We start from the raw sequence: 24,425 nt of genomic DNA, 5'->3' as shown, positions 1-24,425 counted from the left end.
CTATTGGCTACAGCATCGATACAGTAAGGAAGACAGCTGAGAGACGGCTACCTCTGCAGCTCCATCACTGCTTTTCTTACTGCTTCTACGCAGAGCATATTATTTGATGGCTAGCAATGGAATTATGTGATAAACAAAAGACCTTCAGCCTTTGTGGCCTGTAGCAGCTGTTTTTGGAAATTTCTGGAACGTTATTACCCTTGTCACAATAACGACCTTCAAACATTGAGAAGGTTTGGGGCAGCCACCCGTATAATTGTTCCCGGCTGCAAAACTGATTTAAATAACAAAACATGTTCATCCAACTGAGTCCAAAACAGAACTGATCTTCTAGAGACAAGATGGAAGCTTTAAAGGCCAGCAAAGGAACTGATGTCATCAATGCCGGAACCGGAAGTGACGTCAGTGGCTGCCCCAGAGCCGGGCGGGATTTCCCCAGAATGGTCTGCAAAAGATCGAAAGGGAAAATTAGTGCACTTTGCCACCCCCTGGTGTGGCATGGAATCACAAGTATTCAAGCCCTTTAGTTGTCTCCTAAACACACGTATGTGACACCATATTGTTATCCTATGGCACTCAGCTGTAGGTATAAAGGGCCTCAACTCAGATGTCTGTATATCAGTGCATGACTGTATTTAAATATTATTAATTTTTGCTTAACTCTGCCCATTACATTGTGGTGCCAACCAACATGCAGTAGTTATACAATAAGAAGAGAAAAATGTAAAAAGGTAGTATACTATGAATTTGCTTCTGATTTTTATTTTGTAGCCATTGTACAGCTATTGTTACAGTGGGATGCAAAAGTTTGGGCAACCTTGTTAATAGTCATTATTTTCCTGTATAAATCGTTGGTTGTTACGATAAAAAATGTCAGTTAAATATATCATATAGGAGACACACACAGTGATATTTGAGAAGTGAAATGAAGTTTACTGGATTTACAGAAAGTGTGCAATAATTGTTCAAACAAAATCAGGCAGGTGCATAAATTTGGGCACCACAAAAAAGAAATGAAATCAATATTTAGTAGATCCGCCTTTTGCAGAAATTACAGCCTCTAAACGCTTCCTGTAGGTTCCAATGGGAGTCTGGATTGTGGTTAAAAGTATTTTGGACCATTCCTCTTTACAAAACATCTCTAGTTCATTCAGGTTTGATGGCTTTCGAGCATGGACAGCTCTCTTTAACTCACACCACAGATTTTCAGTTATATTCAGGTCTGGGGACTGAGATGGCCATTCCAGAACGTTGTACTTGTTCCTCTGCATGAATGCCTTAGTGGATTTTGAGCAGTGTTTCGGGTCGTTGTCTTGTTGAAAGATCCAGCCCCGGCGCAGCTTCAGCTTTGTCACTGATTCCTGGACATTGGTCTCCAGAATCTGCTGATACTGAGTGGAATCCATGCGTCCCTCAACTTTGACAAGATTCCCAGTCCCTGCACTGGCCACACAGCCCCACAGCATGATGGAACCACCACCATATTTTACTGTAGGTAGCAGGTGTTTTTCTTGGAATGCTGTGTTCTTTTTCCTCCATGCATAACGCCCTTGTTATGCCCAAATAACTCAATTTTAGTTTCATCAGTCCACAGCACCTTATTCCAAAATGAAGCTGGCTTGTCCAAATGTGCTTGAGCATACCTCAAGCGGCTCTGTTTGTGCTGTGGGCAGAGAAAAGGCTTCCTCTGCATCACTCTCGCATACAGCATCTCCTTGTGTAAAGTGCGCCGAATGGTTGAACGATGCACAGTGACTCCATCTGCTGCAAGATGATGTTGTAGGTCTTTGGTGCTGGTCTGTGGGTTGACTCTGACTGTTCTCACCATTCGTCGCTTCTGTCTATCCGAAATCTTTCTTGGTCTGCCACTTGAGCCTTAACTTGAACTGAGCCTGTGGTCTTCCATTTCCTCAATATGTTCCTAACTGTGGAAACAGACAGCTTAAATCTCTGGGACAGCTTTCTGTATCCTTCCCCTAAACCATGATGGTGAACAATCTTTGTCTTCAGGTCATTTGAGAGTTGTTTTGAGACCCCCATGTTGCTACTCTTCAGAGAAAATTAAAGGAGGAGGGAAACTTACAATTGACCCCCTTAAATACTCTCTCATTATAGGATTCACCTGTGTATGTAGGTCAGGGGTCACTGCGCTTACCAAGCCAATTTGAGTTCCAATAATTAGTTCTAAAAGTTTTGGAATCAATAAAATGACAACGGTGCCCAAATTTATGCCCCTGCCTGATTTTGTTTGAACAATTATTGCACACTTTCTGTAAATCCAATAAACTTCATTTCACTTCTCAAATATCACTGTGTGTGTCTCTATATGATATATTTAACTGACATTTTTTATCGTAACAACCAACGATTTATACAGGAAAATAATGACTATTAACAAGGTTGCCCAAACTTTTGCATCCCACTGTAGGTGCATTAACATAAATTGTGTAGGGCACTTGTCATTTTTATGTCTGTGTGTCTGTCCAATATCATTGAAATTTGCTATTTTTCAAATAAATATGTCAAGAAGGTTCAAACTGCAACATCTAAAATAGTGTGATGTACAATCTTTGACATTTGACAATCATTTGACTGGTGAATTTTCAAACTTGTCTGTCTTAAAAAAGTGAAACATTCAGTACAGCCTCAATTAGTGGGTAATTTATTAAGAGACAGAGAGGAGAACTTCTAAAGCATAGAGGAATGAAGAAACTTTATAAGGGGAGAAAGTTTCCAAGAGTCCAAAAATAAGAACAGGAGCAGTCTCATGGGAGGGATAATGTTTGCAGCCGCGTCTTTTCCAGTTTCACAAAATTGATCTGCCTCTAGGTTGGCCAGGTAGGATCCAGCAAACAAAATAAATTTCTGTTTGTTTTAAAAAGGGTTAGTGAAAATTCAAAGCAAGACAGTTCACACAAAAACAGAGAAAAAAGTTATTAGACACTGTGGGTGACCAGGAGGAAGGACATGCATCCTGGCTGGGGTAATAGACGTTTTCATACTTGGCCAGGAGGCCATAATAGAAGGACCGGGAGAATGGACTCACCAGGAGCAGGTCATTCCCCAACACAGCAGGTGGCAGTGTTCCTCAGGGCTAAACCCAATTAGGGGTTTAATGGGAAATGGAGTCTGGAAACGTAACCCTGTCAAGGTGTTTGGGGTTTTCCAGAGTGCAGTATCGAGGGGGAATTGCCCTGGTTTCCACACAACCCGGAAGTGCTCCAGATGACTAAGACAAGGGACCAGAAGCAGTTCCAGGGTCAGGCTTAAAAGAAAGTCTCCTGCCTCATTTGGATTGAGTCAAAGTCAGGAGGCAGTAGGCTATGCTCTTGGAGGGGGGAGTAGGAGGATTGTGCTTGGAGCTTTATTTTGTTATTATTCTTGTGGAGGTGTTGGGGCTCAATAAAACCCTTTATTTGAGTTAGAAGTGTGTCTGAGCATTACTGTATCTGAGATTTGGGGCTCTTTGGCACCCCTTTGTGGTTACAACACATAGGATAAAAGGCAAAAAAGAAAAAAAAAAAGATTCTTCTGCAAACTTAGATTTTTCTTGCTAAACTTCAGATACTTTTTATATTCAAAGGTGGCGTTATTTCTCTATGGCAAACTCACATATGCTGTACTGAATACATTCAGTATGTTCTATATGTATGGCATAATCAGTATGGTCAATATGATACATTACGAGATACGATTTGAAAACTGTGTGCACTCCATGTCTTACCAACTGCAAGGCAGATCATAAACTGGGACTAATCTGTAGTCAGAGGGACAAGAAATAATTAGAATATTACTTTTCAGTTTAGCTTTTGGGGGAATATAATAGAATCTACGTAGACTATGTATTAATACAGTATATAGGCAAACATTTTCACATACAGTAATTAGCTCTATCAATTTAACAAAACCTAAAATAACTAACAAATGGTTGCTTTGTTTGCCTTATAAGAGTTCACTTTAACTTGCTCAGCATGTTTTGTACATTTTCCAGTTCTATTGGTCCAATATCCACATCTGAAGGCAACACAGATCCCCAATACCAGATGCTGAAACACTGGCAGAATTACACATGTAGATGAAATGCCATAGTGACAGAGGCTCAAGGAAACTTTCATCCACACCAATTCACTTCTCATTTGTCTCTTTAAGTTGTAAAATATAAATTAAACGTAAAAAGTAAAAAATACAAGCAAGGAAAGCAAAAAGTCTCATAACTTTTGTAGAAATTAATTGAAGAAGAAAGGAGCTCACAATATGTGGCTCTGTAAGCTGTTATGCATACATTGAATAAACATGAAGTTGGAAAAATCAATCAATGCCATTTTATTGTCATTTCAATTGGAATCTGATATCAATGAAAGCTATTGAGACACCACAAACATATTTGGGCTTGATTATTAATTACACCTTATAAAGTTAGAATAAAAAACATGTATTATATGCACTCTAATAATGCATGCAAATAAATTCTATTATGACTGTGTGAAGAATGGCCGGGAACCTTACCCGGCTGGGATACCTCGTGTGGAAGGACAGAGGGAGACAGTCTGCACAGGGCATTGTCTTCCCTGGGTTGCTAGAGGACATCCTTCCTGGGATTCCCACAGGGCATCATGGAAACTGGAGTTCTTTGGGTCAGCCCAGTATGATTCTGTGGGTACTGCCAGGAGGTGCTGTGGGGAATAGCGATCCCTACTTTATGTGGTTCCAGACTTACCCGGAAGTGTTACCAGGCAAAGCCTTTGGAACGTCGGAAGTACTTACAGGGCATACATAAAAGGAGCTGCCTACCTCAACTCCAGGAGCCAGAGTCAGGAGGAGGAGGAGGATGAAGCTTGCTGGAGGAGCAGAGGAGAGAGAGAAAGAGAAAGAGAAGAAGAAGAATTGCTGTGTGCTTATACAGTATGAGTACTTGCAGTTGTGGCTTGGGAAACACCAGTTAAGAGTTTCCCACAATAAAAACCTTTAGTTCAGTGCAACTTGTGTCTGAGCCTGTTTGTGTTTGGGGATCTGGAAGGTCCCCTGGTGGCCATAACTGTTATATCTGGATATAACTCGTCGTAATAACAATACTTAATAAACAAAAATGTGATATCTATTGCCTTGATGAATTGCATAAATAAAAATTAAAAAATGCTTCAAGTTTTAAAACAGTCAACTACTGTATGTTCCGAAACACACTCAAATGTAATGCTATTGTATGTGTACATTTTCTGTCTTGTTGTTAAACGCTGTGTTTTAATGCTATACTAAAATCACTGATCGATGGTCTTAGTTTAAATACAGATTTTCTTAGGCCCTCTCTAATACAGGTAGGCAGATTGTTTCAAAATTTGTCTGTCCTTGTTAAAGGCTTGCCTTCTACAACAGCTTTATTTATCCTCTGCATTTTAAGGGACTATAGTTTGAGATCACAATGGATGGAGTACAAGAAGTGAAAAGTTCTGTAAGGTACAGGAGACCTAAACCATTCTTGATTTTATATATCGATAGGATAGATTTTAAAATGAATTGGAAGCAAGTACAGCGATGCAATAGATGTTTAGTATGTGAATGATTCAAACAGTCTGAAAATAAAGCATCAAGATGATCTGTTTTACTTGTGACAAGAAAAACATGAATACAGTTCTATTCTAAGCTTATGGCACAATTTTTAAATCCAGAGTAGTGCTGTAGTGCAGACGAGCTTTGAAACCTTTGACCTGTAAGTTACCTTAGCTCAGCCTGGTGTGAGGCAGAACATTCACACAAAAAAGAACAGTGGTTGAAGCATGTCAGTATAGCTCAGAGTTTATTTAGTTATTTAGTTACACTGGCCTATGACCAATTTCTATTTAAGCTTTTATTCAAGTTGTGCCAAAGCACCACAGAGTATCTAAACAAATAGGGTACTCCATAGACAGTGTGGCATGCGGCTGGGGGTGGACCCCAGCCAGGGCGCCCAGGAGGACCGAGGAGGGCTTGTGCCTCCTCCAGATCATGAGGGGGCGACCTCCCTGGTTGTGTTGGGAGCCATGGGTAGAGGGCTTGGAAGCCTAACCCTGTAGGGGCTCGTGGCCACCGCCAGGCAGCGCCCCGGTGCCTGAACAACGCTGGACCTCAGCACTTCTGCCACACCAGGAAGTGCTGGGGGGAAGAGGAGCAGGGACACCCGGAGGGCTTCCGGGTGTGCAGCCGGCACTTCCGCCACACGGGGGTGTGTCCGCAGAAGATTGCTGGGAAGCAGCTGGAGCCCATTCGGGTTGTTATATAAGGGGCCGCCTCCCTTCATTCAGTGGCAAGAGTCGGGTGGAAGAGGACGCAGCTCGGAGAGAGGAGTGGAGGCAGCCAGAAGGAAGGCATTTGGAGACTGTGAGGCCTGGACTTTGGGGATCGGTGCTGGAGGCACTGGGTTGTGCACTGACTTTTGTAAATAGTGTATATAATAAAATGAGTGTGTTGGGTGAGAAACCATTGTCCGCCTGTCTGTGTCTGGGTCCAGTTCCACAAGAGTAATAAACAGCATTGTTTCTCCTATGGGATGGCTCACTTGCTTGCTTATTTTTGGATATTTGAAAACTCTCATCCCTTATAACCTAAAGTTTCCGTCATTCCTATACACTTGGATGTTCTTCTTCATGAAAGTAAGGTTATTTGCCTGTCTTCCCGAGTTTGATATTCTCTTGCAGGAAGCAACCATTTATTTCCATCTTGGAGTCACTGGTGACACTTACTGGGATGTCTTACTCACAGTTTATATTGATTTAGTCCATTTTATACTTGACATCTGAAATATATAACCATTTAGGTAGTCACTTTACACGTAAAGTCAGCAGAACAATGCATATTTAATAAATAGAAATTAAACAATAGAAGAGCCAACACCTTATCATGCACTCTGTAGCCATCTAAATATGGAAGAAGACATAAGCAGTTACATATTCACTCTGCACTGTGCCCGCCTGCTGTTTACTAAAATGGATCTCCCTTGATCTACAGTGAAAAAAAAAAACCTTGACATTTTAGGAAGATTAACAACAGAGCTTTATGAGATGAAAATCCTAAAAAGGAGTGTGTATTTTATAGCCTGGGGTGTATTATCGGTTTAGACAGCTTTAATTATTTACATACAAAAAAATATGATGTTAATATAATTCATAAGAAACAAAATATATCTACTTTTAGAGCATAATTTCAAGTTTACACATGAGAAATGACGCTTGAATTTATATTTGATGTTAATTTCGATTAATCCCTGATACACTGTTGCTTTCCTTGTTTTCCTCTCTATTATCTGTGCATCCATTTTCCAACCCACTTAATCCAATTTTAGAGTTGCAAGAGGCAGCTTCAGCTGCAAGAAAGGAACGAACTGTGAATAGGATGCTAGTTAATTGCAGGGAAAATGGACAAATTCTTTCAAACACAGGCCATTTCAGAGGATCTTGTGAACCTAACAAATATACCTTTAAAGACTGGTGAAGAAAACTGTAGTATCCTAATGAAACCTCACACAGATACAGGGAGATCATGTAAACTCAACAAACACAGGGACTGGGCTGGCATTGGAGCTGAAGGGTCAGTGCTAATTATGGGGCTGCAGTGCTCTCCTTCACATTTAAGTTGTTAAAATTTAGAAGAAAACTACTTTCTACTGGCATTTAATGTGTTAACCCCTGAACATATATTTAATTTGAGCTAATGTTGATACAAATGGTTAAAGCAGTATTATACCTTGCAGTTTTAATAATTATGTTGGAATGTCATGCTGGAGTATTGGTTAGTGTCCCTGCCTCACAGCTCCAAAGTCAATTCAAATCATGACACTGTGTGTAGGTTATGTTTTCCATGACTGCATGTCTGCTTCCTTGCAGGCTTAGACTGAATGAATGTGTGCTGAAATTTACTGGCATATAGTCTTGGAATACTGTCAAGCACTCTGTGCTTTCAGGAAAGGCTCCAGCACCCTACAACCCCTGTGGAGCTGGTTAACACTGCGACTACATCTTGAATCCAAGTCCTCAGTTCAGTAGTTGGCTTGGAAGTTGCATACTCTACCTGTGTCTGTGTGGGTTTTTCTCCGATTGCTCCAATATTCCTCACACATCCTGAGGTTAGGTGGATTTATGATTCTAAACTGGCCCAGTGTAGGTGTAGAGTGGTGTATAGGCCCTCCACCCTGTTCAGAGATGTTTACTGCATGCTCTGCTATGACTCTGAAATAGATTAAGTAGATTTGCGAATGTTATACTATGTTAAATATAATCTATTCGAGGAAAAGTGGTCTTAAATCTATAATTATCTTCAATGCCAAACAGTGAATTTTCTACACTTATGAAGGAGATTCTGTCAGAGTCTTTCATGTTTATTAATTTTACATACAGTTCAGTGGTTCAATCTGCAGAGTTACTGACAAAAATAACATTGAACACCAAGGCAATAGCAAAGATGTATTTTATTTCAAAGACATATATTTAGCTTCTTAAAAGTACTTTATGTAGAATTTCTACAGATGGGGAAAAAAAATTTATTTCATATTCCCCAAAAATAGGCACACTACTCAAAATGTTTCTGGCTTATCTGTGAATGAACTGATCTTATGGTCTGCAAGTATTACTGGAATATTAACTCACTCGTAGTCTTTAACTGATTATTAATAATTTCTGCCACTTACTGCAGGAAGTGCAAAACAAATATACACTCAGTAGTGTAAAAATGGGTGGGACTGCCATTTTGTCTCCAGAACAGCCAAAGTTCTTCAATCCACATATTCAACAAGGGGCTTTAAAGATTCATTAGGGATTTTCATCCGTGGTGAATTGACAGCACCATGCAGTCACTGCAGATTTTGCCGCTGCACATTCTTGCTGTGAAACTTCTGTTATACCTCATCCCAGAGATGCTTTATTCAGTTGAGATCTTGGCTCAGTGCAGGCAATTAGGGTACACTGAACTCACTGTTGTGTTCTTAGAACTGACTTGAAATGATGTGTGCATTCTGTCATGGTGGAATGATCCTTTTGAGAAGGGATATACGGGTTAGCACCAATGCTTGAGTATTCTGAGAAATTCAGATGATGTTAAATTTGTTTCAAAAAAGTCTAAGGTCGTCAAGAAAACATTTCCCATTCCACTACACTACCACAACCAGCCTGTTCCATTGACAAAAGCCTGAAGAGATCCATGGATTCATGCTGTTCATACCAAATTCTGAACCTACCTTCTGCATGTCACAGTACCAGTTGACAATTTTCCTATCTTCAGTTGTCTAGTTTCAATTATGTGCTCACTGTAGCTTGATCTTCTTGTTTTGAAGCAGACAGGAGTGCAACCTAGTATGGTTTTCTTTTGCTTTAATGTCCCATGTGTTATGCTTTTATTCGAGTATTTGTGGCCTTTTGTTAGCCCCTTATTAGTCTGGCCATTGAACCCTGATTTCTGCCATAAATTATATATTTTTCACCCACAGAAGTGCCCATTGTGGCTGTTTACGTTTATTACACTTTTCTCTGTATTCTCTAGATAACACAGTGTGTGAACATCCCTCAGGACCCAGTTTCCAAAAATCCTGAAAACACCATGTCTGGCATCAGCATTCATACCTTTCTACTTGTGTCTTCTCTGTTCTAATGTTTAGGTAATAAAATTAACCTTTTGACCATGTCTGCATTCCATATTCCACATGATGAGCAGCAGTCACGTAATTGGCTGCTTGGAGGAGCAGTCTATTAGCATTAATTGGTAGGTGTACTGAATAAAGTGGTGTGGACACTGGGTCCAGTTCCTCAAACCTGACACAGACAGGCTCTGGACACAATAAAACAAGAAGATTTTTAATCATAGGAAACTCATCCCCAAGCGTTGCACAAGCACAAGTACAGAAAGCTTAACCAACTCTTTGCCTCTTCTTCTCGGAGCCTCCTCTGCTCCTCCCAGCATACTTTGTCCATCTTCTCTCTTTTTATGTAACACCCAGGAGTACTTCCAGTGTCTCATAAGTGTGGTTCAAAAGCACTTCCTGGTGAGGTGGAAGCCCCATAAAGTATGGCTCCCCAGTCCCTGCAGCACCCCCACGGAACCAAAAGTGCCTTGAGCATGAGAAATGCACTAAATAAACAAAATGTAACATTTATTTTAAAAGGGCAGGGTCGGCAAACTCCAAGTCCCATTGCTGCAACCCTGGGAGGGCTGCCATCTAGGGATCCAGGAGAAATAATGCCCTGTGCACACTCTCTTCCCCCAGTCCTTCTATTGTGGAGGAGTCCTTACTGGGTAAGAGCCCCTGCAGTCCCTCACAGCAGCTACTGTGTATATGTAACCTTAAAAATATGATTTATTTTATTCATTTGTTGTTGACATTCTGCTACAATATGGCACCTTTACTGATTCAAAAATGTTTTCCAGCTTTTAAAAAGAATATATTATGGGATATCTGCCTCACCTCTGCCTTTCTTAATTCATTTACATGACTGCCTTGGAATCTTCCTAATGCATGTCATTCATTTCAGCTAATTAGTTTGTATATAAGTGCCAAAGACATCAGGCTTCCTTCAATCACGGAAACCTCTCCAAGGAAATGATGCAGTTAGGTTGCTTTTCTTTTAGATTTTCATTTATGTATGTCCATGCACCCGCACATTGTCGCTTTGTCTCCACTGGGAACATCTTAGAATGCCACAAAGCATAAAGCTGCATAAAGCTAAAATAACATTCCTCAAGTCCTTCAGCCTTACTGTATACTTCACAATCTAAGAAAATCTGACAGTGGCTACTAAAAACAAGGTAACATTAGGGACATGGACATTCCCTATGTAATATAAAAGGTGGTTGCTGTAGAAACCACCAGCCGTTCTGTGTTAATATTTGTCAAGAAGAATGTTGCTGTGAAGCCATGTTTGCATCTGCCATGCTGCTAATGTTCTGTAGGATGAAGCAATACGGAGAAAACAGGAAATCAAACAATATGGAGAAAATAAAAAAGAACAAGAGGGGGCCTCTAACGTAACAACCCCAACAAACATCTATACTGAGAAAGAAAATATGAGCAAAAAAAACATTCATAGCTTTGCATCTTTCAGCGTGTGCATTCCTTTTCCAAACCTGCTTATTCCCATGCAGATCTGAGGGGAGCTGGAGCCTATCCTGACAGTACCTGCAGTTAAGTGGTGTCTAGTTGAGACACCAGTCAAATGTAGAGAAGAGCTGCTCACGTTCACTTTAACAGGAAAATTTAGAAATGCAACTCAGCTTTATCACAATTTAATTCTAAATCATTATATTTTGATCTTATTATGTGTCATGAATAGTTGTAAATTTTATGGTTTCAGTTTTATCTTGTTTTCCATATATGTACAGTATATTTTTCTCTTCCATTTGTTCTGTGTAAATTATGACCGTTCAGCGCATGCTCCCCACCTCTCTCTCTCTCTCTCTCTGCCATTTTGTCGCTATTGCATCACTTCTTCTTGGAGGCAAGTCCTGTGAATATAGTGGATTCAGACAGAGACCCCTTCACAACACTTGAGTTGTAGATCTGATTTTAAATTGATAAATTTTCTCTTTTTACCTATCAATCTACACTCAACAACCCATAATGTTAAAGTGAAAGCTAGTTTTCAGAAGTGGTTGAAAAGTTATTAGAAATCAAAAACTAAAATTTCTCATTTATATAAGTATCTAGGCTCTTAATTCAGTACTTTGTAGAAGTCCCTTTGTCATCAATAACAAATTTGACTTTCTTAGTTATGTCTATACAAGTTTTTCATACTTGGATTTAGGCAGTTTATTTTGTTCTTCCTGGCAGATACCTTAGATTGGATGGGAAGCATTTGTAAACTGTCATCATTAGGCCTCTGCCCAGATGTTCAGTAGAGTTTAAGTCTGGCTTTGGCTGGGACACTCAAGGATAGTAAGAGACTTGTCCTAAAGCCACTCCAGCATTGTCTTGGCTGTATGCCTCTGGTCATTGTTCTGCTGAATGGTGAACCTCTACTCCACTCTGAGGTCATGAGCACTCTGGAACAGGTTTTCTTCAAGGAACTCTCTCTATTTGGCTGTATTTGTCCTTCCCCCAATTCTGACCAGCCACCCTGTCTCTCACACTGAGAACTACCCCCACCACTTGTTACAATTGTGATGGTATTAGGAAGGTGGTGAGTAGTGCTTTGTCTTCACTAGGCATAGTACTTGGAGTACTTGGATACTCTCAGAGACCTTTAAACTATCATATGCCATTTCCTCAAGAGTGGCTCATATCTAGCCATTCTACATAAATGCCTGATTGATGGAGTGTTGCTGAGATGGACATGCTTCTGAAGGTACTCACATCTCAGCAGAGGACTTCTGAAGCTCATTTAAAGTGAGCATTGGGTTCTTGGGAACCTACCTGACTAAGGCCCTTCTTCCCTAGTTACTCAGTTAGGCCAGATGACCAACTCTTGGAAGAGTCCAGGTGGTTATAGTCCTCTTTCATTTCACAATTACCAAGACCACTATACTCCTGGGAAACATCAACACAATAGATATGGTTTTATACCCTGGCCCTGATCTATGCCTGGCCACAATTTTATTGTGGGGGTCATCAAAGAGTTCCTTAAACTTCATGGCTTGGTGTTTGACCTGACAAGTAGTGGGAATTGTTGGGCCTTACATAACAGGTGTGTGCCTTTCTAAACAATGTCCAACTTATTCAGCTTGTCACAGTTGGATTCCAAGGAAGTTTAAGACACATCTCAAGGATAATTAAAGCAAACAGAATGAACCTGATCACAATATGAGTACCACAGCAGAGTCTCCACAAAACCAAATGACAAGACACATACTTCTTGTAGAAGAACAGAACAAGCACCACATGGACATTATAGCAAGGTGTGGGCAGCTCCTACTGACCTAAGCATAAGGACTTCAGGAAGGCCAAAAAGGGTGTCTTCATGTTGGGAGGTATCATATGATGTTCACAAGCCTGAGGGGAAAAAAAAAAACAAATAAGAGATAAGAAAAGGTAAATTTATGATGTCTGTGTTTAGATAAAACTTGATCAGCATTCTCACATGCAATGAGCTATGGCCAAACAAGACTAATAGTTGTTACATTGGGCATTGACTTTACCAGACATACCTAGTGTCCTGATATAAACAATTGCCCAGTTATGGCATCACTTATGATGATAATGCAGTTAGGAAGATACCAACACATGTTGAAAAAGAGGAGGTGAATTGGCAACACTACAGCTTTATGGGTCAACAAGAGTGTTTGAGGAACAGCAACAATGCTGGTAGTTTCATGCATGACAGTGGAACAGGTGTATCAAAGAAAGGTAGTCTACCTAAAAAAGAACACCATAAATAAATAAGACCCTCAGATAAGAATTAGGGCAGCAGAGACTAACCTCATTTGTGCAGTGACATGCAAGTCAAGTCGGGGAGCATGCTCTGGTAGAGTGTGTTGCTGCACCCGCTACACAATGAAACAACTTGGGATCCCTGTCAAACCAACAGTACCCAAGGATTTCCCAGAGAGACACAGTACCAATGGAGTCTAGTCTTCGTCTCAGGTCATTGGATAGCATCAATGTCTTGCAACCATATAGCAAGACAGAAAGCACCAGGACTCTAAAGACTTGGACCTTCATCATTTTGCATAGATATCGGGATTGCCACACACCCCCTGAATTAAGAAAATGGACAAGTAGAAATTGAGCGTAGAGAGTGATTCTATCCATTATATGCCAGGTGGCAAGGGTCCTCATACAACAACCTAGTTGGGTCAGTGGAAGTGTGCTGTCAGTGGAAGACCTCCCTACTTTCTCAAAATTATCATTTTTATTCCATTTTATTCACTTTCATTCTACATGCTGTTCTGGCTTGTCCAGGCCTCTGTATCTCCCCTAGCTAAGTGCTCACCAATTTTTTGATTATGAATGACAGGTTAATCTTTGAGATGTTCCATATACAGTACCTCTTCTTATGCAAAAATAATCGGTTGATAAAAAAACATTTGATACGAAGAGTTTGACCAATTAGATCAGTGGATTAAAGGAGAGCATCAATTGACAAAGCTAGCTAGCCTGAAGAACTGTCAAAGGAATCGCACAAGTAGAAAGATTAATTTGTCTTCCCTTTAGTCAAAATAAATGTGTGCATATGTTATATCATAATATGTTGGAATACAACTTCATAACCAATCAAAATAAATGTACAAAGAGCTTCTGACAAATGGTAGCATTCATGCAAGGAAAGTGGCAGACTTGTAGTTGGTCTTGAAGGCTCAGTAGTTGCTTTTTCAACATCTAACAGTCCAGACTGTGTCTACCACAGAAGCTTTGTGTATCTAAACACAAGAACACTTTCACAACTTCATGAAAATAGCAATGACCATAACCTTGAATGCTATTTTCCAAGATTCAAAAACTAAGCAGACATAATGACTGCATGTCTCATGTATCATTACACAACCTTACTGTCATACAGAGGATTGAGATATTGCCAGAGAGTTAAATCCTGAAAGCAAAGATGGTATTTAAGGGCTCAAAAATAAAAGTCAGCTTTCCTCAAACTTTTCCACTTAAAAGAGAAATCGAGAGGTAAGGAAATTTACATTGAATTTAGAAAGTATGTTTAACAAAATTAAATCATCATAAACTGATTGTAATTATAAAAGATGGAGTGCCAGTAATACATAGTGGGTGAATGCTAGATTTGTGTAACTCTGCCATAAAAATCCTAACATTCCATTTCTGAGAAATTTCACTGTGTGAAATCTACATTGGGCAAAGTGGGTGTCATTTTTCCATGTAAAGACATTTGTGGTTAAAGTTCTAAATTCTAGTTGGCAAAAGCATTTTAGAAGTCTTTGTTCAAATCATTTCTCATTAGGACCTACTCCTCCCTGAAAATGTTTAGTGGCCAAGTCATCATAAGATGTTGTGTGGGTTTGTATAAATTATTATTTATTCTGTAAAGAAGATAATGAGGAAGTATTCAAATGATGCATGGCTACCAGATACTTCTGAAAGACCTAACAGCTTACTCAACTGCAATCTTCAATTGAGAGACGTGCTGGGTTCACATGCTTTCAGACAGATGGTAAATCCGAGCTGTCAAGTCAGAAATAACACTTGAACACCCGACAAAATCAAATTACAACTCAGACAATTTGGATCATTCAAAGCTACCTGAATTGTCCGAGTTATAATGTAACATTGATCTTTCACCTCAGTAAATTGATTAAAAGTAAAACATAAAACATGGTCAGTCCAAAATGGCAATTTTTGGTTGAAATGCATTCAATGCATTTTTTTTTTTCCCCCGCATAAATGATGTTTATCTGTAATTGCTTTTTTATGCAGACCAAGTAACAACAACGACCTCACGTTTTTTTCCAAATAAATAGTCTGACTGGAAATCCCAGTGAACGCACTCAAGTGGAAAAATGAAACAACTCAAAGCTCTGATTAGTCCAAGAGCATGTGAACAGCAACAATTTTTGTCTCATATAGTCCAAAATTATATATAGAATGCCTCAATTGCCTCTAACAGGCCCTGTTTTTTGACAACCCCCATGCTTTGACTCTTTAAAAAGGCAAGAAAAACCTTCTAGTAAAAAAATGGAAGAAATCTTGGTACGTACAATTCAAAGAGAGGGACCCCCTTCCAGGTAGGTTGGGCATGCAATGGGTGTCAAGAAATGGGGTAAATACAACACACAAAACAAAACACAAGTAATCCCAGCAACAGACACCTGCTCCACATACACCAAGTAGACCATCTTTTAACTGCCAATCTACAGAATGGGAAACTAGCTCACTTTCTTAGCTTAGAAAGAATGTAACAGAGTATTCAAGAGAAAGAGTTTTTTTTTACCCTGAGTATTCTGTGTAGGGCAGAGTTAAGCAAGCATTTCCGGGCACTGAAGGAGATGGTGGACATGGCCTCATTCATTTCAAACTCCATTCTACCTTCTAGTATAGAGCACATAGCTACTAAATTTCAACAAATGTTTAGTTTACCAAAATGGAACTGACATGGATAATGGTAATGAACTAAAAGGTAATTGAAATAAAAGCAAGCTCAAGGGATAAAGTCTTTTGGAAGTTGTGCAATGACCAATTTCTCCCTTATCATCAGGTTTAGGGCCATTATTGTCAGTGAAATTCTTACATGCATGTGTAAATGATTAACAGTTTTAAATGTCTGTCTCTTCTCCAGTTCTCTATAGTTTTTTCAATGACTCTTCACCTAAATCAATTAAAAATGCTGTTTCTGTGGAAACTGGGAATAATCTTCTATGTAAATAAACAAAATTGTAGTCTGTTTCTCTCAATGCTTGTATGACAACAACGCAAAAAAGGCTAAGCTAACTTTCACAAAATTTTACATGTGTGTTACTATTGGTTCACTTTAAAAAATAGGCTATATGGTGATTGAAGTTAGGGGTTGTAATAGACGGGGGTAACCAAAAAACCAGTACCGTCACTGGGAGCAGAGTTCCCATCAGACATCAGGAGATTGCTGGGGCTGATGGAAGGACCCCATTATCAACACACAATATGTTTTGTACCAGCCAAACCTGGAGGGGAAAGTGAGAGGAAATAAAATGCCATAAACTGAATTTTTAATGTAGGCTGATTTTGTGGTCTGAGTTTTGAATGACAAATCCAAACTGCTCTCTGTGACCTGGTGGGTGATTCTGGGCTGGAAAAGTTTGTTGACCACTACTCTAGCCCTTACTTGGAAATGCCCAGTATTCCCAAACAAAAAGAAAGGTCTGCCTCAAGACTTCTCCCAGTAGGCTATGCATTGTAAACACCCATGGGGGTCACCAAGGGAGCATTCTAACTAGATGCTCAAATCACCTATTCCTGATCTTGTGAATCTGCAGTTGTACTCTTAGGTTCCCCTGCTTTGCTGTGCTCTTAATTCTATTTCTATTAGACCCCCGTGACCCTGTACATAGGATATAGCGGGTTGGATAATGGATGGATGGATGAGCCCCATAACTAAGGAATTAGGTAATCCGATAATGAAACTGCTGTAATTCCCGTAATACCGGGAATAGCCAAGATCGCATATATAGCGTGTAAATGTGTAAAAATCGATCAAGAAATAACAGAGTTATAGTTGAAAATAATTAAGTGGCATGGTTTTTGACCCACGGTGTAGTGTGTTGCCGATTAATTCAGTCAACAAAAGACCAGCAGCAGTCAGTCTCCCGGCTCCCACTAAGACTGAGCACAGTGGACTGGGAGGAGTCTGCACTCTGCAGCTCATTTATGTCTGTCGAACAACAGCTTTGAACAGCAACTTGAAATTCCAATGCGTCAGACTGTTGCATCCGCATTATCTGTGCCAAGAAACTTGCCATCACAGAATGAAGACAAGAAACTGGATGCATCAGTAAAAGCTGAAATGGCGGTGTTTCAGAGCAACGGCAAGCACGGGCGTTGTTTAGAACAAGTGTATCCGTATCTGATGACTGTTTCGCCTACTTCAGTGGAGGCAGAGTGTGCTTTCTCAGCGGCTGGCTTACTCTGTATGAATGTGCGCTCTCGCCTGGACGCCCGCACGCTGGACACGTGCTTTCTACGCTCTTATTACCACAACTAACTAGATACATGTACTTATATGACAGCATGAACTGCTTGTAGATAAGGTTAGTCTTTTATTGGTGTCAACATATTGCAGTAGTTTCATTAAAAATAAGTGTCGGTCGTTCTAAAACCGTTCACATGTGAGATGGCCGTGCACTGTGTCATCCCAGGGTGCCCGGGATTCCCGGGGATGGATAAACCCATCCGGGAATGGATTCCCTACCTGTAACCTTACACAAAAATCTCATTACAGCCACTCTCATTGTATCAAACACCACCCAGAGCTTGTGACCATAGTTGAATTTGGGAACATAGACTGACCAGTAAATCAACACTATATCCAAGGCCTTAGAACTCATTATTTTCTCAACAGTCATTCATAAACAAGGCCCCCAAGGTACCCAAACTCCTCTAATTGTGGCAGACACTAATTCCTCATCTGCAAGGAACAAGATGATCTTTAATGGTAGACGGATATGACTTCAAATTTGGAAATGCTAATGCTTATCCCAAATGCATAACATTCAGCTATGACCCGATCTAGTTCACACTTATCATCACAATCTTATAAGACTAAAAGGATAAAGTCTAAAAGCAGCAGAGGTGCAACCCTTAGGTTCAAAAACTGGATACCCTCCAAACCTTGGCTTCCCCTTGATATACCCTCCATGAAAATCATAAAAATACATGTTGATGAAGTCCAACATGCACATTGAAAAGTCTTAAAGTATGTAAACAAATCTCACAATCAGCAAATATAAGGACCTAATGGTAATAGCATCATCCCTGGAATCCCATACATTTGTAGCAACTTCCACAAGAAACCATGGAGAATGGGGGTGATATGCTCTTTCCAAGTCCTCAAAACACACGTAGAGAGGATTGGAAAACTCCCATAATACCCCATGTATCAATGAAAGGAAAAATACAGCTGGTCCACTGTTCTATGGCCAGGACAGAATCCACTTTGTTCCACCTGAATCTGAGTTTCATCTATTTAACAGCTTTTTTGCTTTAGCACCCCAGCACAGGCCATACCAGAAGGCTAAGGACTATGATGCTTTGGAAAATGGAATACATCTTCTTATCTCCATTTTCAAAAATTGTCTCCACCACCTCATTTTGCCCATCCCAAGGCTCCTGCCACACCTGTCACCCTTTTGACCTGCTGGTACTTTTTTGTCAGATCTGGTGATGGCCCGTCTAGCATTGCTTGGAAGGCCTATTCCTTCAACTTGACATCCTTCTTTACTGTTGGTGTCCATCAGAGGGTCCAAAAGCTCCTGGCCACTATGACAGGCATTAACAGCATTTTGACTACAGCTCCTTGTAGCTTCTTGAATAGGGCCCACTTGAACCCCATGTCAGGGAGAGAGACTACTCTAATTTAAGAAGTTTTATTCCAGTGCCAAAACAATGTTTTGAGTTGAGTCCAACTATACTTAGCCAGTATTTTTCAACCTCTTGCTCAAGTTCTGGCTTCTTATTCCAGCAGAAACATACAACAAAAACATGTGGATAACAAAGTTTAAAAAAGTGTAAAACACAGAACTATACACACAAAATACTGCCTATTAGCAAACTGTGGTAAAAATGAGCTGGTGGGTGATGGAGCCCCAGGACAAATATCTACCAGTACAGCAGGTTTTGATAAGCCTACACAGTTCATCCTCTTTCTCCTTCTCTATTATGGTGAATGATCTCAGGGGCTCCTTAGCATGTTAAAAGTACACTACCAGTGCTTGTCTTGGTAATGTTCAATTTCAAATGGTTCTTTCTGCACCACATGACAAAGACTTTTTCAATCACCATTCTAAACTGCCCAACCACATCTCCATTGTTGACACAACCTATAATGGAGGACTCATCAGAGAGTTTTAATAGATGACATAAATTGCAAGTATACTTAAAATTAACTGTATAGAGAATGAAAATAATGGGAGATAGAACATTTCTTAGATGCTAACCACAATCTCTGATGCACAGTCCTGGAGCCTCAAACTGTCATCTATTAGATCAATAGTCAATGACCCAAGAATACTCTGAAGACATCTACTATGCCTGCATCACTTTCAGCTTTATTCCCCAGTGAGAAAATGGGCATGTGTTAAACCAAAGAAATCAAAAATCATGATCCTGAGCATGGTGCCCTCTCCATTCTGGTGAGTGTTGGCTCTTTTCAGCATGAAGATTAGAGCATGTCTGTTAAATGCACTGTAGGGGATCAGAGTAGTGTGGAACCAGGGGTTGCAATTACTTCAGTCTTAGTCTTCTGGGGCCTCATGTATAAATGGTGCGTACGCACAAACATGTTGTATAAGAACGTTTCCACGTTCAAATCGAGATGTATAAAACCTAAACTTGCCGTAAAGCCACACACATTTTCATGGTAGCTCATACCCTGGCGTATGCAAGTTCTGCGCTTGGTTTTGCAGACTGGCGGCACCCAGCGTCAAAGCAGTGCTACTGTTCCTATGTGGTTACCCTTTCTTTTTTAAATCCATATCCCTGATGCAGTTTTATAAATACACTGAAATTAACTGCATATAGTTCATTAGTTTAATGCATCTGATTGAAATTAATCTGTAACAATATAATGGTCCACAGAATGGTCAAACTATTCCAAATACCATAACTGCTTTAGCATTGTTACTCTCACTGCTCCATCTTCTCCTTCTTTCAGCCGCTCCCGTTAGGGGTTGCCACATCGGATCATCTTTCTCTATATTACTCTCACTGCACCACTCAGAGTATTTATATCACTGTATCTGAGTGTGAATTATAGCTTTACAGCAGCTGATCGGAAAGAGAATTATCGGTATACAGCATCAAGTACACACTGCCTCAGTCATGCTGTCTACTGAACTGCTCTCATATGGCAAATGCTTCAGAGCCTTTCCTCACGGTTCAGAAACAGTTTCATCCCAAGAACTCTAATTGCACTCAATCAGTCCATCAAGTGCTCCTTGTAGAACTGTTTGTACTTATAAGTACAATTACTTCACTGTAAACTTGCGATACAGTTATAATATTTCCCAACCTGAGCCACTTTATAAAAAGTGTATTTACATATGATGACTATATCATTTTTAAGATGAAATGTAGCAAAATATGTTTATTATATCATACAGATAAAACTTTAACTTCATTTAAATAATCTATAATGTTAATAATTAAACATGTGAGGACACGGTGCAGCAGCGCTGGTGAAGAGCAGGCGCTCCATTCACGGATTGTTCCCGCCTCGCGTTGTATTCTTGCTGGTGCTGACGCGACACTGGAAGGATAGATGGATAGAATAATTAAACATGTACTATGATGGTATTTCAATGTTCCTTAAAAGTTTTGAAGAATCGGCGTTCTAAGCTTACAGATGGCTTAATGTCTATTACAGAGCTGATTGTATGGCGATTGGGTATTTGGAGAAAGAAAAGTAAGGACAGGTATTGGAGGTTAGTACATTTGAAAGAGACAGTACTGCTGCAATAAATTATTTCATTGAAGGTCGCGCACAATCACTGCGCCACCGTGTTCCCATGTTTAATAGCATGCTTTAACTCCTATCATCATGAAAATGATATCACGTATACATCTTAGTATTTTACTTATTCAAAGAGCTATAATATCACGAATGTAATGAATTCTGTGTCCTGTCTGAGGAAGAGAAAGCCTGAAAGCACATAATGAATCCCAAACATAGAGCACGTAGAAGATCAAATACAAAACAAAGCATTTAACGTGCTACTTTTGTTATGATGGGATTTGAGAAACTAGTAAATTAAACAATTTTAAGATGAAGTTTATGATGTTCTACTTTAATGACAAAATAAACTATGTGATTAAAGTTTAAATTTTGAGATTAAAGTTAACATTTCGTGCTTTTTTCCCATTCTGTGCCTTTTTTTCTCTGTACCCTAATACACTTTCATATGACACTCAGACGTAGGGCTACGACTCTCCTTTTCATGGTGACTTTGATATCTGACTTCTTTTTTATTTCAGGCACTGTGCGACTTGAGCTTTCGAGTTTCTCCGACATGCTATGTCACTTGATCAACTTCCTTTTGTGGCTTATACCACTGTTTTCATTGCCTCCACTTTACATTTGCTGAAATTCTATTTTCCCTTATGGTTTTGCCTTTGCCTTTTCACAGAACACTGGGCTTAAGGGTTATTTATATTGATCTGCATATTCAAAGAGGTGTAATTCTGGGAGGAGTTGGGGTGGGGCAGCAGGCACGTGCACATGCATAAATTTTCACGCTGACTGGGATTTATGTAGCAGAAGAACGTGGAAGCTGGCTTTCGTACAGATTTACACATCTGGATTTTTTTGTGCATAAGCACATTTCTGCTTTTGTGCTTACGTCATGTTATAGTGCGAATTCTATGCACTGCGTTATGCATGAGGCCCCAGGTCATAAGCTGTTGGTGGTGTAATACTGCAGGATGAAGGTTTGTGGTACGATTGAGATGAAAACAATAACATTTAAAGGTACAATACAGCTGAGCGTAGATAGATAGATAGATAGATAGATAGATAGATAGATAGATAGATAGATAGATAGATAGATAGATAGATAGATAGATAGAACTTTATTTGTTCCTAGGATATATCATATATAGTGCTGGAAATGCATCCAGAAGTGACTGAGTTTTTTCAGCATAACAGTTTATCAAAACTAGTAAATTTGATAAACTTGATTTAAAAACATGATAGAGAATTAAGCTTTTTGGTATGTCCTTGCCATTCCCTAGATAAATCAATCTAATTGGCTATTTGTGAAAGGAGATGCAGCAAGTGATTTGGAGAAAGCATTCAACAGCCAATTTACACCGGGGTACATTGGACTCAGGTTGTGTGTTCTGAATTTTCACCATATGTGTTATATCCACACTCAAATAGATTCAGGCTCTTCTGAGTACACATAGATTTTAACTCGGTATTATGCAGGTGTCCTTAATATAATGAAATAAATGAGCATGGGAGGAATGGGGTAGGGAGCCACTTAGTGTTGACAGCCAGTATTTCATTTGGCATGGAGAGAAAACTTCAGTCTCTAGCAGGGAGCAATGCAAACAACAGGAGATCATCGAAAGTGAATGTAGGAAAAAAAGGTATGCCATACAGATTATCAAGCATGAAATCCTAGTGCAATTTCATTGGTTTTATCTAAATTGCAGAATAAAAGCAGTGCTTTCGTAATTCTCATAAAAGATTACATTTTAAGGAGAAGGCAATTCTTTAACATGAGCAATGCAATTTGTTTGTCAAGTACACTTCACCTTTGTTATGCTTTCATATCGTCTTATTCTCATTACGTAAACCTCTGTATTATTTTTCCGAAGCCAATAATCTTTATTCTTTGGTTTGCTCATAAATCATGTAACGAGTATATAACTTTATTGACTAACCTTCCTGCCCCATCCGTCTCTTCGGCGCATTTTCTCGATCTCAGATTAGTGAGAAAAAAGCAGCGGAAACAGGCACTTGTACACGTTCAATAACCGACTCACAGCCGTTACAATATACAGAGCAAGTGCACATCTCAAAACTGGTTCATATTTTTAACATGCTTTTCATTTTAACATCATACACTCCTACCCGATTTTTCGGCGAGGGAGTACCTTGAGTGGACCCGACCTTAGTCCCAGGTTAAACTCCTGCCTACACAGAAACCGACTTTCCCCATGCACACCCCCAAGCCCGAGAACGAAAACTAGCAATGTCAGTAAATGGATTGATGTTGGGCAGCAAGGTTTAAACTAAGATTGTCCGGAAATCTAATATACTGTATGAATGTTACCATGATTACCAATTTAACGAATTACTGCATTTCGCATGCAATTTTCCTTAGATGTTGCCCAGCTTAAAGTCCAACAGCATCTTTGACTTGCTACTACTGTAACTCGCGGCTTAAGATCTCTAAGCGCTTTTGTTGAGTGCATAGTATACAGCGATAACAGTCCTTGAAATGCAGTGACAGAACCACCCCCGCAAACAAAAGCAACACCAGACAGAACGTTATTCCTTACCTCAGTCGGTAAAGCCGCTCAAGTGCACTACCATCTTGAGAATCGGAGGTTCGGCTCCAGGGGTGGGCAGAGTCGTTGGGTCAGGCAGTCCATTTGATACATGCATAGAGGAAGCAGGCATATCCATTTGTGCGTTAAATCGGTGACTATCATGGATTTTTTGGGGGGGTATTCAGCATTTTCACAAGCTCAATTTAATAATACTGAATTAATATTAATGTGATGTGTCAATCTTGCACACATCGTTTGAACACACTTAATGATAACTGGATATATATCCAGATTTAAACTGCTTTATGGCTCATATTCTATGCATCTGGGAGAGAGTCACCGAGGGACTGAAGCTTGTTCGTTATTTCTCCGGCACCCAAACTTCCCTCCCCCATATGTTGCTTTGGTGTAACGAGCTTTTGAATACATCAAAAGCTATAAAAAATATTCGGCTGTTTACTTTAAAATAAAAGTGTTTAGTGACGAAACAATGACAGTCCTTACAGCTCGTTCTTTTAAAAGAGACTAAGCTTCTTGTGTTGGGATTATAAGAGATTTTGATACGATCCGTCTGCTTTGCTTGGAGCCCTGGATGGGTGTAAACGATCTAAGCGAAAAATATCAAACCTCCCTGCAACCCAATGACACGAGGGAATATTTGTTTAAGCGGTGATCAAGGAAAATAGAGCCAGGAAGGAAGGGATACAATTCAAACCAATGATTAGGTGTTCTTTGAGATAAATGATCCTGTCATAAAGCTGAGCTACTTTTAAAAGTTTTATTTTAAAAACGCGGCCGCAGACGGGAACCTCTGAGACAGAGCCGGCAGGAA

At 39.8% G+C, this 24,425-nt stretch overlaps 1 long non-coding RNA gene across 1 annotated transcript; it reads right to left on the bottom strand.

The window, feature by feature from the left end:
* Positions 1 to 409: 409 nt before the first annotated feature.
* On the bottom strand, positions 410 to 24,414 carry LOC120538371. Its single transcript, XR_005635448.1, has 3 exons — positions 23,603 to 24,414; positions 12,868 to 12,940; positions 410 to 445 (listed from the first exon to the last, which is right to left on the bottom strand). It is a non-coding gene; the product is annotated as an uncharacterized LOC120538371 (long non-coding RNA).
* Between the last annotated feature and the right edge of the window lie 11 nt (positions 24,415 to 24,425).

This window comes from Polypterus senegalus, chromosome 1, assembly GCF_016835505.1.
Source record: "Polypterus senegalus isolate Bchr_013 chromosome 1, ASM1683550v1, whole genome shotgun sequence".
In the NCBI taxonomy this organism is placed as follows: Eukaryota; Metazoa; Chordata; class Cladistia; order Polypteriformes; family Polypteridae; genus Polypterus; species Polypterus senegalus.
Note: the sequence above shows the minus strand (reverse complement) of the source record. Positions and strands in the feature narration are given on the sequence as shown.